The 21,803-nt window shown below is 39.1% G+C and overlaps 1 long non-coding RNA gene across 2 annotated transcripts in view; it reads left to right on the forward strand.

Moving 5' to 3' along the window:
- LOC110394967 overlaps positions 1-21,803 on the forward strand; it is a 69,158-nt gene that overhangs the window by 1,988 nt on the left and 45,367 nt on the right. The window contains exons 2-3 of one of the 2 annotated variants that reach the window (XR_002436065.1): positions 221-288; positions 16,601-16,693. This is a non-coding gene — a long non-coding RNA (uncharacterized LOC110394967). The remainder of the gene's footprint in view (positions 1-220; positions 289-16,600; positions 16,694-21,803) is intronic. The other variant, XR_002436066.1, reaches the window with a different exon arrangement.

Consider the following 21,803-nt stretch of genomic DNA (forward strand, 5'->3'; position numbering starts at 1 on the left):
AGTCCATTTGCAAAAATGCCCTTCATTTATAAATTGAAACATATTATTTGCTGAAAGCCTCTATTACGTATGTTCAAAATTTTACATGCGTAAATAAACGAATCAGGAATCTTTATCTCCTCATGCTCTACAAATTTGCCATTTTTACCTCTGACATTTTCTTGCTTCATAATGTGATTACTGAAAATGTTCTATCAAAGTGCATGATTTTCTTCTATAGGAATAATCCAGCTACACCGAGAATGGAAAAGCAGAGTCAAGACCTGATTCTCTCCAAATGATGCCCAGGTAGAAACATATACAATGAGTATTTACATTACATTGAGCATGTTTGTATCTACATCAGTATATGCATGTTACAAACTCAAACTCAATTGCCTAGGACATGGAAGAGCATGTCAAAAAACATCATGAACAAAAAAAAAAAACATGTATGAATTCCATTTTTTAGGAGTAAATTTCCACAGAAGTTACTGTGCTTCCGTTCACCTCAGCCAGTGATTACAGAGGAAGGAAAAATGGGTGAAACTAATTTGAAACAGGCCACTGTGAAAGGAAAAAAAAAAAAAAGCTGGAAACATGGGCACCGATATAGAGAATCTGAATTCAAATTTAACAGTTCTTGCTATTACCCATGGGAAGGATCCTCAGGTTGAATTTTATCTGTTAAATGGAACTGAAACTCAGATTTTTGTATTCCTGATAGTATTCATGACCTATGAATGCTCATTTCCAGCAGGGCAAAACAGAAGATAGCAACTAACACAGTCAGCTTCTCTTCAATAATTTCTCGTACAGTCATCTTCTACTTTTGTGTGTCCATTTCCTCCTCATGATTTCTGTCCGACCTTTCACTGCTGTTTTCCCTGTAATATTGCACGGAGTGGTAACTTTTTTGCCATCTTCAGTTAACATTGCCTGCAGTCTGAAGACTTGCTACCCTTTGAGATGGATGACTTAATTCCACAAGGTAATGACCAAACATGACATGAGTCTTTGAAAGCTGGCTAATTCTAGGACTGGATGAATTGATGATGGAATCAAGATACCAGGACAAAGTCCTGATGTAAAACTGGACACAACAACAAAAGACCAGATCATGAGGACTGCGAATTAATGATGGTGAGAAATATAAAATCTCCTGGAGGCCCCAGAACTGCCCAGGGAATTTTAGCTCCCTACTTTACCCAAAAAATAAAATGAAATAGAAATAATTTAAAAAAAAAAGTGCAGAGAATAAAACACTCCCTATTCCACATTACTCACTTTTTTTTCTCCTTCCCCAAGTGATGTGAAGAGGTACAATCAAAGTCAGCTGCTGCTTATTACCTTAAATGCTTTGTTTCCTACTTCATAGAGTAGAAGTTAGCAAAATAATTTGTTTTGTTTTTCTGATTGGCCATTGTCACATTAAATTTTCAGCTTCATGGCTGACTACTTATCTGGCTACAAAATTGTGAGACAAGAGAGCACCTGAAGAGGAACAGAGTGAATAGGCTTGTAGTAGCTTATTATTATTTGCAGTTTTCTTGAAACAGTAAAAAAAAAAAAACAACTTTTAATTAATAGCAGAGCAATAAGTAGCTTCCTGCTCAAGCTGGCATGATGCAAAATTATGCTCCTCAGTTTTTTTTTTTGTCTTGTTTTGCTGTTGTATGAAAGGGCACACCAAGCTAGAGCATCCTTTTGTATCCAATTCAGCAAGAATAATCTATTAGTCTGTTTATAGCCAGATACTGTATTATGGCCAGTGGGATTTCTTCTGTTTGCAGAATGAATCTGATATCTCTGGGCTAGGGATCTATCAAGTACATGAAGTGAGAATGCAATAGCTTCGCATAGTCCTTTGAAGCTGGGAGTAAAGAAAGGCACAGAAATAGTGATCAGAGGGGAATCTAATAGAGTTCTTCTGTGCAGTGTCTGAGATTCTCAAATGATGAGTTTGTGAGGTTTGCAGTGTCAAGAATGAGTCCAGTAGTTGCTTTCTATTATTATTTTGATGTACTTTACCATATGCTGGAAGGCCAGATTTCATAGAAACATAGAATCATTAAGGTTGGAAAAGACCACTAAGATCATCTGTTCCAGTAGTCAATCCATCCCCACCATGTCCACTAAACTGAGTCCTTCAGTCCCTCAGTCTCCACATCTCTTAAACCTCTCCAGGGACAGTGACTCCATGACCTTCCCAGGCAGGCTATTCCAATGCATCACCAGTCTTTCTGAGAATATATTTTTCATAATATCCAACCTGAACCTCCCCTGGCACAACTTAAGGCCGTGAGCTCTTGTCCTTTAATACACACTTAAGGTGTGTATTTTCTACCTGGATATCATTTGGGTAGGATTGTGCAATGAGGAGGCTTTAGTCTTAGCCCTTTTCATTCCCAGTGAAGCTGGATTGCCCCACAACTCATCATGTGGTGGCAAATTGGTGACATTTGTGGAGGAGCATCAAGACCTTGAGGAAAGACGCTTGAAGTGGTCCCAGAGATCAAAACTTTCACCACTTATCCAGATAACAGCAATGCATTGTGCAGCTTGTTAAGTCATCACTGGTTCAAGCCATGGCCACGGGGAAATGAAATAATGCCATGCAAATCCTGCATTCTCTCTCAGATTTGCATTTGCCAGTGGTTTGACCCACACTTTTGGGGAGAATTATTCCTCTGCATTTGTAAAACAGTTTCCTTATCCCTCAGAATTCTCAGTTGTTTGGAAATTCACAAAGAACTTTACAAGAAGTAGTCTTTCAACAAGCTTTTCATCTCCAAATAAATAACAACTTCTCATCCTTGCCTGGTCTCCATTTCTACCTGTCTTTTATTATCTACTGAGTCTATTAGATTTCTAGGACTGTAACTTTCTTTTATTTTACGTTTGTGCAGCATCTTGCACAAAGACTTTGTCCCAAGGTTAGGATTCTGAGTTACTGCAGATAATTTCTCTTGTTTATTTTACCTAGAATACAAGGGATAAAAACAATTTGGCTCAAGGCATGTATTGATATTGAAGTTTTGTTATGATACAGTTTTTCACTGTTTTTCCTCTGCAGACAGGTGTTGGTAAACTTCAAATATTTTTGATAAATGAGTAGACATGATCATGGAATTCTTGCTTCCAGTTCTAGTCCTACTGCTGATAGAGATGTTTGTTTTGTGATATCTTGATTTGTACTTAGCATGGAAATTTTCCTCATGCTGCTTTGCCTGCACTGTCACAAATCTATGGGGCCAAATGGGATCCACCTGAGGGTGGTGAGGGAGCTGGTGGACATGATTGCCAAGCTGCTTTCCATCATCCATCGGCATTCCTGGTCAACCGGCGAGGTCCCAGATGGCTGGAGACTTGCTAATGTGACACCCATCTATAAGAAGTGTTATAAGGAGGATTCTGGAACTACAGGCCTGTCAGCCTGACTTTCCTGCCAGGAAAGTTTATGGAGCAGACCATCTTGAGCGAGATCACATGGCATGTGCAGGACAGCTGAGGAATCAGGACCAGCTAACATGGGCTCACAAAAGACGAGTCCTGCTTAACCAACCTCATCTTCTGTATGACCAGGTGACCTGCTTGGTGTATGAGGGAAAGGCTTTTAATGTAGTCTACCTGTACTTCAGCAAAACCTTTGACACTGTGTCCCACAGCATTCTCCTAGAGAAGCTGGCATCATGTGGCTTGGACAGGTACACTCTTTGATCAGTGGAAAACTGTCTGGAGGGCTGCGCCAAGTGAGTGGTGATGAATGGAGTTAAATCCAGCTGACAACCAGTCATGAGTGGTGTTCCACAGGGATTAGTACAGGGGTCAAGTGTAATATCTTTATTGATTATTTGAATGAGGGATTTGAGTGCGCTCTCAGTATGCTTGCAGACAACAACAAGGTGGGGGGAGGTGTCAGTCTGCCTGGGGGTAGGAAGGCCCTACAGAAGGATTTGTGTAGGTTGGATCGGTGGGCTGAGGCCAGTGGGATGAAGCACAACAAGACCAAGTGTAGGGTCCTGAACACTGGCTACAGTAATCCAAGGCAACGCTAAAGACTTGGGGCAGAGTGGCTGGAAAGCTGTGTGAAGGAAAAGAATCTAAGAATTTTGATCAACACTCTGCTGAGCACCAGCCAGGAGTGAGCTCACGTGGCCAAGAAGGCCAACAGCAGCCTGGCTTTCATCAGAAACAGTGCAGTCAGCAGGAATAAGAAGGTCCCCTTGTACTTGTCACTGATGAGGCCTCACCTTGAGTACTGTATTCAGCTTGGGACCTCTCACTGCAAAAAAGATGCTAAGGCCCTGGAGCGCGTCCAGAGAAGGGCAGCTATGCTGGTGAGAGGTCTGGAACACAAGTCTTTTGATAAGCAGCTGAAGGAACTGGAATTGTTTGGTCTGGAGAAAAGGAGGCTCAGAGGAGACCTTATCACTCTCTACAACTCCCTGAAATGAGGTTGTGGTGGGGTGAGAGTCAGCCTCCTCTCCCAGGTAACAATGATAGGACTAGAGGGAATGCCCTCAAGCTGTGCCAGAGGAAGTTCAGATTAGATATTAGGAAGAATTTCTTCTCAGGAAGAGTGGTTAGGCATTGGAACAGGCTGCCCAGGGATGTGGTTGAGTCACCCTCCCTAGAGGTTTTAAGGAAAGGGTAGATATAGTACCTAGGGACATAGCTTATTAGGCAATATTGGTGGTAGGTGGATGGTTGAACTACATGATCATAGAGGTCTTATCCAATTTTATTGATTCTGTGATTCGGTCTCACATGATATACACCAAAAATGTCTCTCACAATACGTAAGAGCCTCCAGTTTTTCCTATGTTACTTCTGAGAAGCTGCAGCTCAAAATTCTGGTACTTTGATACTGGCTTGGCTCAACTTTCTACCCTAAACTCATTTTTGGTGAGGATATTTTCGGCCACGCTTAATCCTTTTAAAGGTTTTCTGTGGAGCTATCTAATGTGTGTTTTTGAGTCTGCCTGAAATTTTGCCTTGTCTGATCTAAGGAAATTCAAAATCAGTAAGCTTACGGCACTCATGGCATGAAGATTTAAACTTCCACAGCCAGCCTTCTAGCATAGGGGTCCAAGCCTCAGGTAAATGGAGCTCTGGAAATGAAATAATCAGATCTATAAAATAATTTTTTGACAATAAGGATATTCACTTGTTTCTTTCTACTTTTCTCATTCCTTCTGCTCCTGAATGTGTTCATTTTCCTCCTTTTGTAGCTTTTTTTCCTCAGATAAAGTGAAAGGGTCTTAAAGATGAAAGTCTTGTTCTTTTATGAAATTCTAGTCAACCTGGTGAGAAACCTGATAAGATCAGAGAAAGGGTATCCTAGAGGATGAGGTTTCAAGTTTGTTTTACTTTTGAGGTGCGGAGCATCAGATCAGATTCTTTGGTTATGCTTCATTTCCTTACAAGAGGATTTTCTCATAGATAAGATGACTGCTTAGACCTAATGTATTAGTCTGTTTCTGACTGATGCTCAAGGAAAAGAAAAAAGAAGCATCTTTTTAGTCCTTTGCATCAGACTTAAATTCAGAGTCAGCAGTAAAAAAAGAGATGTTGAGAAAGCTGGAAAAAGATGCTGCACTCTTAATTGCAACATTAGCTAGTGAAATATTAGCAAATTTATTGGGCTTTTCCATTAAAAAAAAAAATTAAAGGAAGTTCATTATGCTCTGTAATCCTGCTTAAATATTCATCATGTTGTTAATGAACCACATTCATTTTTAAAACGTTCAACCTGAGACGCTGTCTAACATGATCTGATAATAATATAATTTCTGTATAACCGTAAAAGGGACAAGCACAGTAAAAATAATTGTATCTCTAAACATCCTACCCAGTTTTCTCATGACTAATGAGCAGCTGTTTTTCATTAGCAGCATCTTTTTATCTCTAGCCTATCAACCTGCACAGCTGGGCATATTAGAAATAGCCCAGTGTGCTGTGAAACGTATGTTCCCTAAATTGCAGGAACAAATGAGAATAAAGTATTGCAGCTTTTAAAAAAATGCTTTTTCTCACAGTCCGTATTATTCATTGTGGCGTAGTATCTGGAGGTTTGATGTGGGAATGGGATAATGCTGCTTCATCTGTTGTAAAAATATAGCAATCATGCAATATAATGAGTTGAAACTGAGCAAAACTTTCAGCAAGGAAGGAGCATCATCTGAAGGAGAAATTGCTGCATTTGCTTCTCCCAAGTCTCTAATCTATCCACAACATGTCACCCAGCAATTAAGCAAAAAAAAAAAAAAAAAAGACTAATGGTTTAGTTTGGACTTCAAATGTTGAAAAATAAATCAGGGCCAGGTCAGAAGTATTTTTTTTTTATCATCTTGCAGTTTTCCAGGGAGTTACAATTCAAGTCCTACAGATAACACTAAAGTAAGATGTTGGCGTTTCTCATAGTCTCACATGGCTCCTGTCTTGTAAAATAAAGAAACAAAACAAAAGGCCAATTTCAGACGGAAAAAGATAATTCTGGAAAAAAAAAACAACAGAAGTTTGGTGATCTTTTGTTACTCTTATTTATTTTGTTTATAATTTATTTATTTCTTCTTTGCCTTTGTAAGTGCAATGACGCAGGTTAACCAAGGTATAGAACAATGATCCAAGACATGGAACACCTCTCCTTTGAGGACAGGCTGAAAGAGCTGGAGCTGCTCAGCCTGGAGAAGAGAAGGTTCTGAGGTGATCTGATAGCAGCCTTTCAGTATCTAAAGGGGAGCTACAGGAAAGAAGGGGACAGACTCTTTAGCAGGGTCTGTTGTGACAGAACAAGAGGAAACGGTTTCAAGCTTAATGAGGGTAGATTTAGGTTAGATAAAAGGAAAAAGTGAGGTTGGTAAGGCACTGGATGTGGTGGATGCCTTGTCCTGGAAGACTTTCAAGGACAGGCTGGACCAGGCCCTGGGCTATCTGATCTTGCTGAGCATGTCCCTGTTCAGTGCAGGGGAGCTGGACTAGATAACCTTTAAATGTCCCTTCCAACTCCAAAGATTCTATGATTCTATCCAAAGAAGACCATGAGGGATAGCTCACTCAGTGGCAGACTGATCTGAGAAGCAGGATGTCCTGTTCACAGATCTCCTTCAGATCTCCTTGTCTTGCTTGCTTACTTCAGTCCAAAAAAAAAAAAAACCACACAAGTAAGTTTTTCACAATTGCCTGCAGACACACACACACACAAAATAAACCACAAACAATGCCAACAAAAAAGAAGAATGGAAAACATGAAATAATAATACCTCTCCACACAAACAAATGCTCTCTAGTGTTTCTGCTGTGGTTATTGCAGTGTCAGAAAAGGAATGCACAAGATCATAGATTTTCATGAAGCAACTGCTTGGGGTCATCTTCTGCTCTCAGGCACCAAATTCCTAGGAAAGGCTTTCCAGAGCATAGGGATGAGCATATCCGATTGTCATCGAGCCACAGAATGTAACATCTGTGTTTCTGGGCCTTCCAGAGTCTGCTTGGAAACCAGAAAAGGAATAAGAACGCAGACAGAACTCTAAAAATCCATTTAACTTATTCAGTAGTTGCACTTTTTGCCTTTCATTTCTGCAGAGGTGGTCAGATCTTCAAATTTTGCAGCAGTGCAAGCAGGGAAGATATAGGAGAGGGTTATATTTTAGGTACCTTATTAGCAAAGATCACTGAAACCCTGTTTGTTGGTTAAGATGACCTGGAAGGCCACCATTTAGATAGTCTGAGTAGTTTGCTGAAACAGATTTTAGTAGCAACAAAGGGCAGGGTTAAGTTATAATAACATTAAAAACATTATGCTGAGTGCTGGTACACATTCGGTTTCTGTAATCAAAAAGAGTTGCGCTCGGGAATATTTATCAGTGGCTAAGTGATGCTTAGAAAATGAGGATCAACTGAGGCAGAAAAAAGTAATGGTCTGATTCTTTCCTCAAATATTGTGTCTGAATATCATCAAATCCTGCTTTTACTTGTCTGATAGGAGAAACAAAGTAGGCAATAGTTTTACTTTTTAACTACACAATGCATTGATTTCTTTTTGAGGTATAAACTGATGATTCTCTGTTAATATTCTGTTGTGCGACTGGCAGCAGTACATGCTGCAGTAGCAACTTTTGCTGGGATCTATTTCACATCGGTTCATTTCAAATAGTTCAATGTCATAAATGAAAAAAAAGCATTTAATTATTTTAAAATGAAGAAATTCTGCCTTGGCCCTATATAGGACAGTATGAACAACATCTGTATCTGTTATCTTCACCTATGTGTGTCTCAAGTTTCCCTAATTGTTATCAAACATATTTTTATCCGACATATAGAATCATTTTAGGCTGTTTATTCATGAAATGGATCTGCATCCTCAACTGATTTACAAAAGAAAATTAAAGGTATAATAAAAATTTTAAGCTGTTCAATGGATTAAGTCCTGCATAGGTACTTCAGCCCAAAGAATGCTAGATATCATGCAGTATCTCCAGATAAAACCCTGGAAAAGGCTGGGTGACAGTATCCCTCCACTCCTCTGACTTCCAGGCTGCATATGTGGGAGCAGCGAAACCTCCCTAAAGAAGCTGCGGAGTGTCTATGGAAATATTCACAGCAAGAGCTTAAGAAAGTGCTATGAGACTTTCCTTGCTACATGTACAGATAGAGATCATTCAAATTGATCCCAGATAGTCTGAATACATTCTGTCCTCTGAAGGAAGAGTTTGCTCTGCCCTAGGAACAAAATTAAGATCCTGAAATTTTGAATAAAAATTCTCTTTTGGACTGGAAAAAAAAATCTTCAAAGCCAAACAGTTGGCACATGGTTGTGCAGGCTTCCTATTACATGTTATTTTAATACCTTGTAAGAATAGTGTCTGCAATTACAGTAACTAGAGCAGAGAGACACGGGTCTCCCTAAATCTTCTGCAAGAATTAGTGAAGTGGATTCAAATCACAGTTTCAGGTCTGTATATTCAACAGTCCAGTATTTATGGTGTTGTTTCTTCATGTTGCATTAAAATATTAAGACAGCTACTGAAGACTTCATCTGCACAATTTTTAGTTCAAAAGCAAGCTTAAACTTTCTAAAGGTGAATGTGTAGCTGGTTTTCTGTTGTTCAAAAACGTTTAATTATGAACAAGCTCACCATTACATTACATTCTTTTGGCTGTACCTTAAAGAAAATAACTCAAACCCCTTCTGTGTCCTGTTTGCTATAGTACTCAACTCAATGTACACGTCTCTGCATTTTCTTCAGCACCGTGAATCTCAGAGGGCTCAGACAAAACTTAAGTTGCAGTCTAATAGGGGCAATACAGTCTACCCCATTTAAACATTTCCTAGAGGAAGACTCTGGAAACTCTCTATGAAGCCATGCAACCTTCTGGGAAATTCCTAAATGGTCCTTGCAAAGACAGTGGTTTAGTAACAGACTATCTGACTAAAATGTAGCAGCGAGATGTTCAGTAAAGCCATGTGCTATACGCATAGGCATGATTCTGCCATGCATCACTGCACTGGAGGGAATCACGGAGGCTCAGAAATTCAGATTACAGAATTAAGCCTTTACTTGGAATGGGCATCTGAATATTCCCAGTCATGTTTAAAATATGACTGTAGCAAATGTTGCTTGTGGTCAGCTGTGCTGTGGTACAGATGAGTTATGAATACTTCCAGTGCTGCAGATTTCACTCTCCCTCTGGTTCAGGTTGACAGAAAGTTGAATTTGTGTCAGGGGAGGGTCAGGTGGGGGTTGGGAAAGGTTCTTCACCAGAGGGCAGTGAGCATGGAACAGGCTCTCCAAGGCAGGGGGCATGGCCCCTTGCTGCCAGAGCTTGGTAAGCATTTGGACAAGTGAAGAAAGGTAGAGGAAGATGGGCTTGTTTAGCCTGGAGAAGAGAAAGCTCTGGGAGACATCATAGTGGCCTTCCAGTACTTGATGGGAGTGATAGTGTAGCACTTCATGATGAAGATAATGCACAGTATTACCTTCAGTAAAAACTCTTGGGTTATTGTGATGGTTACAAGATCAGACTTCACATGGAGTACCATTGACTGAGATGTAGGTAAGGGAGAATATCTTCCCTCTTCCCTTTCCAAAATGATACCTATTTACTTTTAATTACAGTGACAAAGCAAATCATTATACTGCAGTATGCTCTGGGGGGATATATAGCAGCCTTCCAGTACATGAAGGGGGCCTACAGGAAAGCTAAGGAGGGACTTTTCATAAGGGCAGATAGTGACACAACAAGGGGAAATGGTTTTAAACTGGAAGAGGGTAGATTCAAACTAGCTATTAGGAAGAAATTCTTTACTATGGGTGTCGAGACACTGGAACAGGTTGCCCAGTGAAGTTGTGGATACTCCCTCCCTGGAAGCATTCAAGGCCAGGCTGGATGGGGCTTTGAGCAGCCTGCTCTAGAGGGAGGTGTCCCTGCCTATAGCAAGGACGTTGGAACTGGATGATCTAAAAGGTCCCTTCCAGCCCAAACCATTCTGTGATTCTATGCCAGTCAAATCAGCCATTAAAAACAAGAAGAAAAATGAAAACAGAAGAGATCTCTACTTCTTAGTAACCCCTCTTGCTGGCTGCTTGTTTATGACAGCTTGCTGAGTGAAGTTAAAGTCTCATTATTTACTTAATCACGGCTTGGTACATTTAAAGAAGACCTTGAAATAGGTCTTTTACTTTCACTCAAAAGTATAATGTTCTTGTCTCCCTGCATATTTCCTGCTCCAGGAAAGCAATCAAAATCTTATTATAGTGAATTAACTAGCAGCTGCCAGCTTTGTTGACCTTGTTTGCTTAGAAATTAAAAGGCAGGCCATGACAGAACTGAACTGAACAACCTGGTATCACAGAGATACGGGCAGAATAGAGGTTCTGTGCTTATTTGCAGAGCGTCAGGCAGATTACACACCGATTTTGGAAGAGGTTAACATTTGAAATCAGCACAGAGGTGAAGAAATCTCATATTTGCATATTATTTGGGAGACCAACATAGTTTTGTTTTGTTTTCTTTTCTATCCAAAGGACTCACGAAGCTGGATTTATACTGGGCTTTATTAGCACCCGCTAGCATATTTATAGATCTATATATACGTTCTGCTGCCAGATGGTAATATTTAAACCAAATACCACACTTACATTATCAGGAGTGCTACGAAGTATTGCACACAGCTCTGTTAAGCACTGGCACCGAGAAATACGCAGTACTGTATTTTGAGAATGGGAAACTGATGATGCACAAAGAAGAAAAGATTTAGGGAGGTAATTTATCATAGCAAAGTAGAATAGTAAAGAGCATCCAATAAATTAACCATGAAGCAAGAAATTACCATCTGCATTGTGTGGGAAAGAAAGAGGAGGAAGTTACATTGATTTACATCAGAGAATCCACAGCCTCTCTTGAATGAAAACCCAACTGCCACGGTGGACCTGGTATTAACTTCAGGTAGAAAAGAAGTATTTAACACTTTGTTTACCTTGTCTCAATTTATTTCTCCATAGGTATGACACACAGATCTATGTAGAAGAAAGTCCTCATCTTCCCTCAGGGCTTGTGCAAACTCCAGAGACTGATGGATGCACAATTTCAGTGCTCTCTACTCCTAATTAATCAGGGTCCCAATTCCTCTTCTGTGTCCAAGTACATCAAGATTATTTCCATGGAACTAGTACAGGAGAAAGAGCATTAATGAGGCCTCCCTCCCTTGTCCACACTTGATCCAGTAGCTGCCTTCAGTCACGAATCCTGTTCTAAAGCTGACATGCAAAATTGTTCAGCTGAAAGGCACTCTGAAAAGGTATAGTTCTCTGTCTCGTTTTGCAAAGTGAGCCCGGGATGACTAGGTTGTGTGTAGATACCTGCATTATAAACGTGCAAAGTTGCGTGAGATACATTCCACCTCTATTGTGTTCTTTGGCCACCCAAGGAATCTTCATAGAATCATAGAATCTTAGAATCTTCTTCTTAAATCTGCTTCTCTCCAGATTGCTTTGGTCAGTGGCATCTGGGGGCATTTACCATCTCAGAAGTGTAATTTGGCAAGGTTGGTGAGCATACTCGAAGATGACAGGCACCATTCAGAGAAAGCAAAACTGTTATGTTTTGCTTAAGCAAAGGAGAGGAAGATGGTTCATATCTACAGATGGAGGGAGGGAAATGGAGCAATGCATCACAGAATAAAATGCTTTTGAAACTGCAGTTTCTCCTAAAAATCTCTGAATGATATTTTTCAAGTGAGACTCAGAGTACTGGTTAAATCCTCTTTATAACTCCCACGCTTATTTTTTCTTTAAAACGAGTAAAAACTTCAGTACAGGAAAGACTCAATGATTAAAAATTACAAATGTATTGAATATGCAATACTTTGATGCAAACATTTTTATGGTAAAAGGCCAGGTGCTAAATTAAATAGTGTTTTGATCTAATCCCCATGGAAATATTCCTTTTAGAAATCTGGCAAATGTTTCATTTTACAGAAGTTTGTGAATTCTGGGGAATTGCACATTTGAAACAATTGTATTGAAATGCTAATTTGGCTTGGGTTAAAGCTATGGAATTGCCTCTTGCTTAACAAGCTTATATGGAGGCCAGTTCTCTTCTGACCTTTCAGAATTCCTTACTTTACAGTAGCCAAGTACAAGACTCTAAACTTCACTGCTGGTAGGACTGACTGGTGATATTTAATTGAAGGTGATGTCTGATCAGTCTTGGCTGGAAGCAGTGGTCATATACATATACGAGGGCTGAAACTGCCAATTAATCCACTCATTATTTGAGATAATTCTGTCCTTTTGCTTTCACCATGTATGTATTTAACAGCTGTACCTACCGGTAAAAAGATTGCCTTGAGCAGAGATATGAATGCTCTATAAAAGATTTTTCTAAATGGATTATAATAAAAAGCAGACTTATTTATGATCACTTTTTATACCATGATGCCTGCATGGCTTGCTCAGCTTTACAGAAATTCCACTTTCTGGGAGAAAGATTATGTTTTAGAACTATTTTCAAAGACGTTCAGAATTGGATCAGATTTTCCTTTAACTGTTTTAGGGAAAGTTCTTCTGGAGGGTGTGTAACAAAGCCCACTCATTATCAGACTGTTCAACGATGAAGAAGTGCATGAATGGGGCAGGGCATGCATACATGCAGATGACTGGGTCCACTCTAAAAGTCAGACGCTTTCTTTAGAAGGAAGTTGTACAAAAAAAGAAAGCAAAATAATAATAAATAAACAGAGGCAAGTTGCACGGTGTTCAGAGAACCTGACACATAGTCAGGATTTGGAGTTGATAATCCTTATGGGTCCCTTCCAACTTGATATACTCTAATTCTCTGATTTTCTGATTCTGAGGAATGAACCACCACTGATTTTCCATCAGTGTTTCCTATCATAAGCGGTACTGTTCACTGAGGAAGCACGCGAGATTAGCTGGGAGGTGACAGAATGGGATAGAAATAGAACAAGAGCACAGATTCACAATGAAGGTTTTTATGGAGTATTAAGTTCCCACACCTCTGCTAAATCTCAGTGACTGACTGCACATGCAGTTGCAGTGCCAGGCTGAGGCAGGAAGACGCATCTTTGCTTAAACAACTTCCACTGAGGGCTGAGTAAGTTCATATTATCTCACATTTACCTTTGGGAAGTATCTGTTAAACAATGACAGCTCTGTAGAAAGTTTAAGATCTCTGCTTTCTTTTTTTTTTTCTGATTATTTTTCTTTCCTTCTCTGCCTTGTCACTATTTCAAAGCTGACCAGCAGAGGAGGTCAAAAGAGGCAAAGCAAAATGAAATACCATGATATTATCTCTTGGAAGGCTTGGAAATGCTGCTTTAAGAATGAAGAATTTTTTAATAACCCTTTTTTTTCAATGACCTCTCATTTGCTTTCTATGTCTTTGGCCTCAAATCACTTGTTAGTACAAATAATCAAAATTCAACAAGCACCAGGGATCTACAGAACCTGCCACCCTCATGTAGGCTCTGCAGACTGTAGACATCATTTGGAGGGAGATCACATTTTTAAGCATTACTCAAAATTCTCCTCATTGAAATCCCTCTTCACCATCTGCATGATTCCTTTTTGCAGCTGAGCTGAATGTAAAACCAGTGGTACTCAACCAGTGCTGATACACGAGACATTCAGAGGGAATCCGCAGCCAATAAAATCATTAAGAATCATAGAATCATTATAGTTGGAAAAGATGACTAAGATCATCTAGTCCAGCTCTTGATAGAATCAGGCACCTCCCCACATATACAAATAGAGGGGAGAAGTACATATTAAATAAGAGAAGTAATAATAATAGTAATAATAAAACCTTTTGTGATAGCATGTGAAAATCGTCAGCCAAACACTGGCTATCTACCACATAAGATGATTTTCAGACATTTTTTTTTCATTTATCAAAAAACTCCACTGGTCTTCCAAAGCAAGTGCAGGAAGGTAAAGCACTTAATAAACTAATGAAAGAACTTCTCCTCCTGATGCAGATGAGCGTATACTGTCTACCTTATCCTCAGGTATATTCATAAGGCTTGCACATGCTTTTTAACTGAAAGCCCAAATGGGTAGACCTTGTCTGCTTTAAGCAGAATTTTAGCTTTTTTTTTCTTTTTCCTGTTTTTTTAAGTTTTGCTGTTTCCACTAAAGTACTGAAGTGACAGATGGTAGAATAGCAGAAGGGTTAGCAGGAAGAATATTGTAGGAGTCTGTGCAGATATAAATAGTTAGCTAATAAACAAGGTAGTGATAATAATCCTTGTGAATGTAAGAAAACTGGGAGCAAGCTTGTTAATATCTCTCATCATTTTAATAACGATGCCTAAATCTAGCAGAACGCTTTTCGTAAGTATGTTTGATAGAGGAATCACTATTTGTTGCCATGGTGTCAGGTTTTTCGGGGAATCATGCATTTAAAAAAGGAATCTTTACCTTGTTGCTATGCAAACACAACATTGTGTTATTACATCCTCAGAAAGTGGTACAATGATATTGCAAGAAAGTCAATATCCTGATAAGATAAATGCTCCTTTTCTTTGGCCTTTCACTTAAATACAGTGCTGCACTAATACTTAAATCTGATGAATCCTCTGGAAGCTGGGCTGCAAAACTTTAAGTGTGCATGCCATCTGTGTAGAAAAAATCACCCAGTAACATAACATTTACTGTTGTTATTCAGCCACAAACTCCAATCTTGTGATAGAAAGATTCACTCTCAAGCAGGAAATGTGGCTTCTTATTTAATGGGATTGCGTACCAAGCATTTGGGAAGCTTCTCTTGCTAAAACAAGAGCATAGGTCCTTCCTAAGTGTTGTGTTTACATTAGTCTGTGCAACAGCTGAGCGTAATTTCTCTACCCAGCATTGCACAGTACAGTGATGTGGCTGCTACCCTATCCATCATCTTGGGCTTCCCCTGACATACAGGCTGAATTATGCTCAGGGCCAGTTAGCAGCTGCTTCTGGCCAAACCCTTACATCCATTTTCCATATCCCATTGTAACTGAATAATAAAATCAATGATAGTAGATTACATGGCTTTTCCACTAGTTTATGTAGGAGAAATTTTTGATACTGTATATGTGACACATGCTCTGGAGGTGGGTGGCTTGTTAAGGTTCCAGTATGGAAGGTCACTGGCTGAATAGGGACTGTTAAAGGAAATTAAGTCCTATACTCCATTGAATTATTGTATCTTGATCTTGATTAGAGAACAACATTTAGCCTGCAGATTAATTTAAATTTTTGATTATTGGAAATGTACAACAGCAGTCAATAACAGTATTCATTCTGAGAAATCATTTTAGCACAAAGGAGAACAGTTTTAAAGCTAATCATGCTGCAACCTTTTATAACTGGAATTCAGTGGGAATTGGAGCACTGCCTCCTTTTCCCCTTTATAACATAGAGGGCTATGCCATACCATGTTTACGATACTTCGTCACTATACTGTTCCATACCCTGTCTGCCAGGACAGATTCAGCATACTACGAAATATGTTACCAATTAGCCCAGACCCTAACTACATTTTTCCTCTTGCTTTTCATAGGAACAATAATCAGACCATGAAGAGAAACTTCCTACCACATTTTAGGAGTTAGTGAAAGCAATGAATGAGATTGGTTCCATAGCCAATCTCCTTCGATTTACTTCATTAACCAATGAACTAATTAGACTCCTTCTTCCTAAATACACTTTCTGAGAGTCTTATTTTGGCAGTTACAAAGTCTGTCATGAATTTTTCAGAGCTTCTTTAACCCATTTAATAATGGATTAACATTTAAATGGATGAAAAGAGTAATCAGTGTTTAAATGGTAAATAATGAGAAAAAAACTCACAGCCTCAAAACTTTAAAGCTTATATTTCAACCAAATTCTTTTTTTTTTTCCTTTTGTTTCCCTGAGGGGCAGACATTTTCACTGTGAGGTAGTTATTTCTTTCCACATTCCTCTGAAGCATCTACTCAGACAGATCAGTGGAGCTGTTGGGTTGCTTATTTGAGTTTAAGCAGCAGCTGTTTTCCTGGAGAAAACAAACAAACAAAACTAACAACAAAACAAGACTGCAAAAATCAGAGAATTAAGTTTCTAAACCTCATTGTGTTTAGATCTTCAAACAGGCCGAATCTTTCCAGTCCTGAAATGGCCTACTTGTGAACATAGAACTCGCAGAGCTGTCATCACCAGAGCCATCCTTTTTGGTAAGTTAATACTAGGAAATTTCTTTTGGATGTAATTGCTTTTAGGATCTCAGCAATTCTATTGAAAAATGGGGAACAATTTCTCTCAGGTAAAAGCTAGGGCAAGACACAGCTCTGTTATGGCTGGACAGTCTTGTCCAGCCCTAAAACCACCACAACACACAGGCTGGGATCTTTCTGCTTACAGAAATTCAGGAGAGACCTTGAAGTACCAATAGTCCCATCACATCCCAGCTGCTGCGTGTGGACTGTGAATTAACTGTAGAATAAACAGTGTCGTTTAACCCAAGAAGATGGTCCTTAATATCTTGCTTCTCTCTGTTATGATATTTATATTGATTAACATTGTTACACATTTGTTTTTAGGCATATCCCATCTACGTAAGTGCCAAAGAGGTTTTCGAAGTCACCTCCTAATCCAACCCCAAAATAGTCATTAGGCAAAAAGGAATTTAATCATGTTGCTGTCAGTTCATCAAGGCAATACTTTTGTAAGATGTCAGAACATAAAAGTCTAAATAAAGACGTATACAATATCTCTTACTACAGAAGGTAAGCGCATAGGAAGGGCTAACACTTGTCACCCTATTTCTCAACATCATTGATCCAGACAGTATCTGTTACACTGATAAGCACAAAACCTATAACTTCCTTTGTTCTTTGTTCTTTTTTTTTTTCCTGGGAAAATTTTGCAGATACTTCTACTTGTCTGCATTTGAACTAAATTAATTGCCTGCAGATAATGAACACCAAAACATGATTGGCTTAGTGTTTGCTAAGCACCACAGTCCAAGGAAGAAAAATAGCTTTTGTGTGCGTTTTTACAACCATCCACATATTCATCTCTCCAGTAAGTTCTGCACACGATTCCTGTAATTTTCTGCAGCAGACATTCTATGACTTCGCTTTTCTTCCTACAAGCAGGCTTGAGCAAATTTCCTTTCAGAAGAATGCAAGAGGCGCAAAGTCTTGGATCCCTTCCCAAGCATAAATCATCTATTCAGAGAGACTGTGAAATAAAATTTCTCCCCCTTTCTTTATTTTAATAAACAATTTAGATCCTTCATCTGAGCTGCCTATAAATTCAAGAGAAGTCATGGTCTTGATTCTCAAAATTTACTGGAAGATGAACAATTATCATTGCTTTCTGAGTTTCTTTCTCCTGGGCAAAATCTTTTGACTGCTGTTTTCTTGTAACATCCTTTTCTATTTCTCCTATGTCACTGATCTGATGCTCAGTTGATTAAATACTAGTCTGGTGTTTACACCAGTAGGAAAACAAAAACAATTGTCCGAATTCCAGTACTGCATCTAATTTAATGCTGTTTTGTTAAAAACAAACCCCTCTGAACACGATTCATGGCCATTTCTATGAAACGAAGACGATAGTTCCTAGGAAATCTTTAAGCATGAGGAACATAGAGAGCATGGAGTCAGCAGTTTCTTTCTCTTAACTGATTGGGTGAGTGTATTGAGAGCTTTTGCTATTGAATTCAAAACACTGTCAGCAACCTCTAAAGAGTGTCTGGCCTCTCTGAACCTCAGTTCTTCTCTACGAGAGAAGTAGCAATGCTGACTTATCAGAGTATTATCTGAGTGCTTTTGCTTGTGCCTGAACTACATGGATAAACTTTGGATCTTTGTAAAACAACTGAGAAGTGGTCAGAAACTTGGCAGTATAACGTAAAATACATCCTGCAAAAATTGCATTGGAAATCATAAAACGAGAACTTGATTTCAAGCTAGTAGCAGTGCTCATCTCATAGTTTAGTCAGTGGTAACTACCAAACATCCGCTGGCATGTTTCAATTGCTTGATAGAAGATTTTTTTTTCTTTTGTAAAAAAAACAATTGATAAATATAACTACGATATTACAGATTGCTCACAATAACATTTTTTTCTCAGCGATTATCTGAAGGCTAACTTGGCCACATTTTACTATGCAGATTTCTTCTGCAGGACATCAGCATTTTTAACAACTGTAGTTCACCAGAAGCCAAGGGTAGGTTTGATGGCGCTTTCACTAAGGTTATATGAAGCATCATCCAAAAGCTACAGGCTGCAAACTGCTCTCAGTTATACTATGCCCAAGAGGAAAAGCTTGCCATTTCCTGAAAAGAAAATCACTCTTGTTACCTTGTGCAGAGTGTTCTAAATGGATACACTGTCCATGCAAAACTAGCAGTGCTCCAAGTCTGCTAATGAATGCCATGGTAATAAAAAGATCTGGCTATGGCCCAACATGCACACACTGATGTCAGCGTATTCCCCTCTGTTTATATTAGGCTTACCTTTTCTGTGTTAAGATTAAGCAAAAAGCTCCTGATCATTTTCCATTATCTCAACATTGTGGAGAAAAAAAATATCCAGTGATGGTCATCAGCCTATAGTAAGGAATTCCTCACCCACTAAATGAGTGGTATGAATTTTTACACTACTTGAGTCTGATAGCTTAAAGCTGAGATCTTATTACTGCAGTTGTATTTTATAAAGTCCTCAAAAGATGAGGAATGGGATTCATCCATTGCCCCCAGGCAAAAAAATCCTGGATTTCCTTAACCCTTGTTTTACTTCTTTTTGCTCTCCCCAGTGATTCTGAAGGAAGTTCCTGAATAGAATCAGAGTTATACTTTGAGGAATAGATTTTAGTACCCAGTCTCTACTTACATCACCCTTTGGCCATTCAAATAATAGAAGAGGCACAATGATCAAGAGTGTATTATAAGGATTGTAATATCAGTGTCAGTGTCATAGATAAAGTCTGCACAATCACATATAGTGAACTTTAGTGTCCTGCCACGTAGTTGCACAAAAATTGACTCATATAACTGTTAAGAATCACAGAATCACAGAATTCTAGGCGCTGGAAGGGAACTCTAGAGGTCATTGAGTCTGACCCCTCTGCCAAAGCAGGCTCCCTACAGCAGGCTGCACAGGTAGGTGTCCAGGTGGGTCTTGAATATCTCCAGAGAAGGAGAATCCACAGCCTCTCTGGACAGCCTGTTCCAGTGCTCCGTCACCCTCACCATGAAGAAGTTCCTTCGCATATTGGTGCATAAGAAGCACCAAGCACACTATGCTTCAGTTTGTGGCCATTTCCCTTTGTCCTATCACCATGCACTGCTGAAAAGAGTCTGGCCTCATCCCTTTGCCTTCTGCACCTTAGATATTTATAGACATTGATCAGATCCCCTCTGAGTCTTCTTTTCTCAAGGCTGAACAGACCCAGGTCGCTCAGCCTTTCCTAATAAGCGAGGTGCTGCAGGCCCTTTATCATCTTCATGGCCCTCCACTGGACTTTCTCCAGGAGATCCCTGTCTTTTTTGTACAAGGGAGCCCAGAACTGTACACAGTACTCCAGGTGAGGCCTGACCAGGGCAGAGCAGAGGGGGAGGATCACCTCCCTCAACCTGCTGGCTATGCTCTTTGTAATACACCCCAGCATGCCATTGGCCTTCTTGGCCACAAAGAGATCACTTTGGTCCTGCTTTTAGTGTTATCATGTGTGTAGCCATTTGGCACTGGGACAGGTGCCAACACATGACTTGTTTACTCCCTGGATTGGAGGATGGACTGACTGACTGTAAATCGAGCCAAGTTTCTGTGATATGTTCAAATACCGCTTCTCCCTATATTATAGAGAGCACAGGTTTCCACAGAGATTGTTAACTCGGTAGTCATCCCCTGCATTCTGCCCTTGCTCTGAGTAGTAAAAATCTTTATGTTTGGCAGGTCAGTAAAAGTCAGAGCATCATCCGGTTTGTTTTATAGCTAACTTCATTAGCAAGAAACAGGAACGACTGAAATACAGGGCTGTAAAAACCCAGCTTAGGTTTGTAATGTAATGTAATTCAAGTAATTAGTCCACTTAAACTTTTTAATGCAGTTTCCATTTCCAAAGTGCTAAAATGGTTTTAATGGTGTTTCTACAGTTTTTCACTGGGTTGGCATCCTGTGTTTGTTATCAGAGATCAGACCATATCTTAATATCTGTATGTTATGTCAATATTTCATTCAGTATGTATTGACATGATACCCACAGAGATAGTGGAAATATGTCACTTTTCACTTGCTGAAACTTGTTGCACTTTTCATTAACAAGTCTAGAAGAATTTATTTGTACTACAACTTCACACCAACTTCATATTTGACTCATGTTTGAAAAAGGACTGAAGAAACAGACTCATGGTATTTTAGTGTATTCCCTTGTACTTATGTTTTGCAGTTCCTCTGGATATGCTTAACAAACATGTAACTTTATTCAGTAGATCTAGTGCTTTCATTGTAGATGTTGGGATTTATGGATTTACTCTAGTCAAAGAGTCTTTCCTGACTATTCATTGTAATGGCAGACCTATGATATGTCTAACTGATTGACATAGGCAGATGGACAAAAGCCTCTATCCACACATGAAATTGTGATCAAACTCAGGAAAAATCATGTATGTGTTAGTCTCTGCTGTGGCCATAAATACAAAGAACATTTAGGGCAAATTCAATAGACAAAAAACAAATAATTAAAAATTAAAAAATGAATCCAAGATCTGAAATCTAGATCTTTTCACTTCAGTGGACTACATTAGATGTTTCCCCAGAATTCAATTCCCTGGACATATTTAGGCAGTTAAGGATTAATATTTTTCCATCAGAATATTTGTCTCAAATAGACTACATAAGATAGACATGCTATATTAACTCACAGAAACATCTTGTCAGCATTCTCCTAAGCCTTTTGAAAAAGTTGATAATGGATTAAAGGATGTCACAATGTAATACTAGTTCTTTGACAAATTCCTTCTCTAAACAATGTCACAATAAATCTAAATTTCTTATGTTGTTTATTCAGAAATAGACAGAAAATACTTTCAGTTCTGTGGGGGAAGGAAAAACAAACAAACTAAAAAAGCCACCCATCACCACCATCAAGACAAACAAAGACATTTCAAAGCATTCTATTTTTAATCTCAAGTCAATTGTATACAAAGCTTGATAAGAAAGTGTTAATGTTTCCTAGACAGCTTTCAGAAAAAGAGGACTACATATCTTCTAACCAGATAAACACTTGATATATCTGTACTTAAAGGAGTTCAAAGCATCCTTTATAGACTT

Source organism: Numida meleagris, chromosome 2 (assembly GCF_002078875.1).
Source record: "Numida meleagris isolate 19003 breed g44 Domestic line chromosome 2, NumMel1.0, whole genome shotgun sequence".
Classification (NCBI taxonomy): Eukaryota; Metazoa; Chordata; class Aves; order Galliformes; family Numididae; genus Numida; species Numida meleagris.